This window comes from Talpa occidentalis, unplaced genomic scaffold (genome assembly GCF_014898055.3).
Source record: "Talpa occidentalis isolate TD23 unplaced genomic scaffold, MPIMG_talOcc4v2.1 talOcc4.15, whole genome shotgun sequence".
NCBI classification, from domain to species: domain Eukaryota; kingdom Metazoa; phylum Chordata; class Mammalia; order Eulipotyphla; family Talpidae; genus Talpa; species Talpa occidentalis.
This window is the reverse complement of record NW_023601543.1, coordinates 59,513,201-59,519,292: the sequence shown is the minus strand read 5'-3', so window position 1 is coordinate 59,519,292 and position 6,092 is coordinate 59,513,201. Positions and strand designations below refer to the sequence as shown.

General features: G+C 43.5%; 1 pseudogene; it reads right to left on the bottom strand.

Moving 5' to 3' along the window:
• Positions 1–4,602: 4,602 nt before the first annotated feature.
• On the bottom strand, positions 4,603–5,248 carry LOC119246730 (60S ribosomal protein L13a-like; annotated as a pseudogene).
• Between the last annotated feature and the right edge of the window lie 844 nt (positions 5,249–6,092).

Sequence of the window (6,092 nt, the reverse complement as noted above, 5' to 3'; positions counted from 1 at the left end):
TTCCCCCCACCCCCTCAGGTGTAGTTCCCATAAAGTTTCCTTATCAGTGCACCCCTGCACCATCACCTCAGTCCCCTGTGCTCCTCCCTCCCTCCCTCTGATCCCTCTCCCTCCTCCTCCCCTGCAGGATGTCTCTGATTTATAATGGTCCCTTTTTGCTTTGTTGTGTTTTGTAAATATATACTATTTTAAAATGCAAATGTTCATATGGAATCACAAAAAACCCCAAATAGCCAAAGCTCTCCTGAAACAAAAAGAAGGAAATGGAGCATCACACTCCCAGACTTCAAACTATACTACAAAGCCATAATCATCAAAACTGCATGGTATTGGAACAAGAACAGACATACAGACCAATGGAATCGAATAGAAAATCCAGAAATAAACCCACAGATTTATGGTCAACTAATCTTTGACAAAGGAGCAAAGACTATGCAATGGAGCAAAGAAAGTTTGTTCAATAAATGGTGCTGGGAAAACTGGGTTGCTACATGCAAAAGAATGAAGCTTGACCACTACCTCACACCATACACAAAAATCAACTCAAAATGGATTAAAGAACTAAACATAAGACCTGAAACCATAAAATACATAGAAGGAAATATAGGCGAAACACTACGTGATTTGCATATCAAAGACATCTTTACAGACACATCACCCAAAGCAGTGATAGTGAAGGCAAAGATAAACAGCTGAGACTACATCAAATTAAAGAGCTTCTGCACAGCAAAAGAGACAATAACAAAAACAAAGAGAAACCCCACCAACTGGGAGAACATTTTACACCCAACACTAATGATAAAGGACTGATCACAAAAATCTGCAAAGAGCTGATGAGACTCAGCAACAACAAAGAAAATAATCCAGTCAAAAAATGGGCAGAAGAGCTAAAAAGAAACTTCTCTGAAGAGGAAATGCAAATGGCCAACAGACATATGAAAAAATGTTCAACATCACTTGTAATCAGGGAAATGCAAATCAAAACTACCATGAGATACCATCTTACACCAGTGAGAATGGCACATATTAAAAAAACTAGCAACAACAAATGTTGGCGAGGTTGTGGAGAAAAAGGAACTCTTCTGCACTGTTGGTGGGAGTGCAAACTGGTCCAACCACTATGGAGAGCTGTGTGGAGATTTCTGGACCTACTAAACATAGAGCTTCCATATGATCCAGCAATTCCACTCCTAGGTATTTACCCAAAGGACACAGAAACATCAATTCCAAAGAGCACCTGCACCCCTATGTTTATAGCAGCACTATTGACAATAGCTAAGCTTTGGAAACAGCCCAAATGCCCAAAAATAGATGACTGGATCAAGAAGATGTGGTACATATACACCATGGAATATTACTCAGCATTCAAAAAAGAGAAACACATGCAATTTGCAGCAACATGGATGGCGCTGGAAGGGATCATGCTCAGCGAAATAAGCCAGAAAGAAAAGAAAAATACCGGATGGTCTCACTCATAGCAGGAATCTAGAAAACTTAAATAAGGGACCAGGAAAATGAATAACTATAAGAAAGTGAAAATCAAAATCAACAAAAAACTATGAACCAGAGACACTTTTTGGGGGGTGGGGGGCGGGAGGGGAGGGATTGGTGTCAGAATGGGGAGGTTTGCAATTGTATGGGGAATATAAAAATAAAATTTATTATTTAAAAAAAATAAATAAAAAAATAAACAAAAAAAATAAAATGCAAATGTTATACAGGTTTCTGAATGAAATCTTTTAAGGGCCTAGTATAAGATTTTCAAGTGAGAATAAATGTGTATATAATAAAATATTAACGAAACAAATTCTGGTTCACTAAAACAACAAATGAAACAGGTCTTTCAAAAAGGTAAATTACAAGGGGGGGAAAACTAGGGCTAGGGGATTTACTTAATAAATAGGTTTTAAGAGAAACTGATTGCTTTTAGGAAACACAGATTAGACCCAAGAAAAAATGCTTTGTAATATTTGGCATCAAGACTATGAAGGTATACTAAGTTGTGGTTCCCAGGTAATTGGGATTTTTGCTCTTTCATCCTGAATCAGAGACATGGACCGTAATTTCTCACCACACGCTACATTTTTTTTCAGATCTTTTGAATGATCAATACTTACTTTGAAAAGCTTGGTGGTTGGTCTGCTGCTGCTTTTTATGCCTTCTACATTCATTCTAGGGTCCCTGAAAGGTTTCCGGCCTGCCACCCCACTACCAAATTTCTTTCCCACCTTCTAGAAACAATTTTGCATCTAAAGTAAAATTTAAAAGCCCAGTCTGGGAGCTCTGCCTTCCCTGTGTGCCTGTAATTGCCTCTCCTGCTCAAGTCTTAGGGCCAAAGGCCCTGTCTTGATTCTTGCCCTGGAATCATGCTTGATTTTCCTTGTCTTCAGGAACGCAAGCCCTACCTTGCTTTCCACAGTCTCCCTGAATCCTGATCCTACAATCTTATCTCACTGTTGAATCCTGGATACCCAAGGCTCCTTGCCTGCTTGCTCTTCCATTTGCTGACAGAGTTTCACACGGGTCCCTGCATTCACTTAGTCCCATGGCCTCTAGCTGAGTATTTACAGGCGCCATAAACTCCAATAAGTGTAGTTATATGAGGAAGAAGTGCTTGTTCCTCAATTTTTGGAAGCAATTATTCCAGATATTATCTTCAACTAAAGTTGTTTTAGAATCTCCTGGGAACTTTTGGAAGTAGAAATAACCTGGCCTCAAACCATATTTAAGTTTAAATGATTTTGTAGATCATTCTGATGTTACCTATCGAGAGAATAGCACACGGCTTTAAACTCCACTAAGGAGCTCATTCTTTGTCCTTTGTTTCTTTGGTTTTCTTCTTTCTTTTCCTTCCCCTTCCCATTCCTCTTCTCCTTCTCCACCCCCGCAACCCATTTTCTCCTTCCCTTCCTTGTCTTTCTGTCACTCCTTTCTCCCCTCTTTCCTTTATTTAAAATCTGTATGTAAGTGGCAAGCATGTAATAGACACTCAGAAACTAGCTACTCTCTGATTGATCACCAGGGAGATAGCAACTCAGTGGAAAGACAGAATTCTGATCATACTAAGTGTGGGACATTTTAATGGAAATATAACTATTTCTATAGCAGTAGTTCTCAAGATATTTGGTCTAAGGACACATTTACATTGATAAAAACTGAACCCCAAAGAAATTTTGGTTATGTGGATTATATATGTATTGATATTTACCATATTAGAAATTAAAACAGAATTTTAAAACATAAAAATACAGTTAAATACATTCCAGTAGACATCAGAATAACATCTTTACTCATCATATAGCTTCTAGAAAGTGCCATTGCACATTCACCAGAGAATTTGAGAAGCAAAAGGAAAATAACATCTTAGTTTTGTAATGAAAATATTTTTGACCTCATGGATCCATTGAAAAGGTCTCAGGGACACCTGGGGTTCCCCAAATTACCATTTGAGAACTTCTGGTCTGTATGGATGAAAACCGATGAGAGACATTTTTTTCTTTTTTCTTTTTTTTTAAGATTTATTTATTTATACAAGCACTGGGTACAGTCAGAAGCATGGGAGGGTGAGAGAATTTGCCAGAACCAGAGGGGAGAGCAGAACAGGTAGAGTGACGAAGTACACTGCTGAGGGGGGCAGCGAACGGCAGAAGAGGTCTGCGCACCATGTGGGGCCCTCCCCTGGCAGCCAGGGATCGAACCAGCGCTGCAGAGGCTTCGGGCAGCTTCGCAACCCAGCTCTCAACCGCTGCACCACCATGGAGGCCCTGATGAGAGACATTTTTTAAAACGGTTTATTTTATTTATTTATGCGTACAAGAACTGGGATATAGGCCAGAGGTGCGGGGGTGAGAGGATTCACCAGAGACAGAGTGGGAAACAGAACAGGCAGACTGACTGAAATACACTGCTGTGGGGAGCAGCAGGCAAGACAGGAGAGATCTGCTGTGCCATGTGGGTTAGCTCCCTGACAGGGGATAGAACTCATGCTGCAGTGGCTAGCGATAGCTTGATAGTGTTGTGGTTTTTTGGAGTCTGTGGGTTTGGAGTGTGGAGTCCTTGGGTTCACTCTGGGAAAGGTTTCACCAGAGCTCCCGTTTCAGTGGCACGCGGTGAGTTTCCCGGGTGAGTTTCTCCACGAGACAGAGACATTAGGTACATTTAAAGGGCAGGTTTATTAGGAAAGGGACAGAAGAATAAAGGACACTTGTATAGACACTAGTGGGCAGAAAGAGCTGCCCCTAAGGAACATGTTTGTTAAGAGATGCCTGCCTGGTTGCAGGTGGACAGCCTTGAGGAGGGAAGTCCCAGCATGGGACAGGTCACGGGCAGGCAGGAAGCTGCTGCCCTCCAGGAGAGAGTTGGTGAAAAGAAGCACCTGCATAGTCACAGGTGGGCAGAGAGACTGCAGCCCTGAGTCTGTGCACAGACTGCACTGACATAGTCTTCTTCTCTTTGGGAGGGGCTCACTCCTGGTGAGTTGTCAGTTGGTTGCTAATTTTGGATAACTATGCAGAATCTGAAAGGGACCAGAAGATTCCACAGTGGACTCATCTCCATATCTTTACCTTTGGGGTCTGTTGGGCTCAATCTCCATATTTTTTTTTTTTTTGAGGAATTAACAGTCAATTTTATTGGGCTCAGACCAGGAGGCCACGGGTCTAGGGGACCTCTGTGAACTTGTTGATTTTCTTCTCCACATTCTTTTTGGCCTTTCCGTAGCCTCATGAGCTCTTTCTTCTTGTGGTAATGCATCTTGGCCTTCTCCTTCCTCTTCTCCTCCAGGGTGGCTGTCACTGCCTGGTACTTCCAGCCAACCTCATGAACCAGGCGCCCTAGGTAGGCAAACTTCCGGGTGGGCTTCAGCCACACTACCTTGAGAACAGCAGGAACTACCATCCATTTTTTTCTTGTCATAGGGTGGCGGGATCCCATCAAACACCTTGAGCTGATCCAGGGCAGCCTGGCCTCGCTTGGTCTTGTGGGGCAGCATGCCTCACATGGTCCGCCAAAAAATGCAGCTGGGGGCCCGGAAGTGGTAGAGGCTGCTGGATGGATTGGTGTTCATCCACTTGCAGAGGAAGGCCAGGTATTTCAACTTGTTCCTGTAGAAATTGCCAGAAATGTTGATGCTGTTACAGTGCATGACCACCACCTTCTGGCCCAGCAGCACCTTCTTGGCCACGATGGCTGCCAGGCGGCCCAGGAGATGGCCTAGGCCATCAAGAACCAGGACCTGCCCCTCTGCCATCTTCAGCAGCCACCTGGGAAAGAAGCCATTTTTTTTAAAGATTTATTTTATTTATATGAGAACCGGGGTACAGGACAGATGTGCGGGAGGGTGAGAGGATTCACCAGAGACAGAGCAGGGAACAGAACAGGCAGACTGACTGAAATACACTGCTCAAGGGAGCAGTGGGCGAGACAGGAGAGGTCTGCCGCGCCTTGTGTGTTGCTCCGCAGCCGGATGGGATGAACCGGTGCTGCAGAGGCTGCGCACAGCTTCAATAGCACTGTGCTCAACTGCCTGCACCACCAGGGAGGCCCCCAATCTTCATATCTTTTTTTTTTTAAGATTTATTTTTTATATCTTTACCCTTGGGCCTGTGCTGTAGACAGCAGTCTGATACTTGCTTGGATGTTATGCTTTGTAACCTAGGCGTCTGTGCCTAAGGATACTGTTCTGCGCCTAAGGATACTGGTTTCTGCAACTGTGTCATCTGCCCCTAAGGATCTTAGTTTCCATAACTGTGTTGTCTGTGCCTAAGGATCTTGGTTTCCATAGCTGTGTCAATGGCTATGCTAATCCCTTCTGCCCCTACCTCCTTGTGTGAGCCAGGTTTCTGGTGTTGTGGCACACCTCCTTTTCAGTTTTTTTTCCTATTCTTGACCTCCATCAATAGCGCTGAGACTTTAACTCCTGGGCCAGCAGGGAGGCTCGAGAGACATATTTTTGGAAGAATTATGGGAAGCAAAGGGAGTGGGCTTGAGTCCCCAAAGGAGGCAACTGGGATCTGGTCAAAGCCAAAGCACAGAAGCCAGATCTGGGAAAAAGCTGAAACAACAGCTTCTAGGCAAATGCGTAAAGTTCTTCT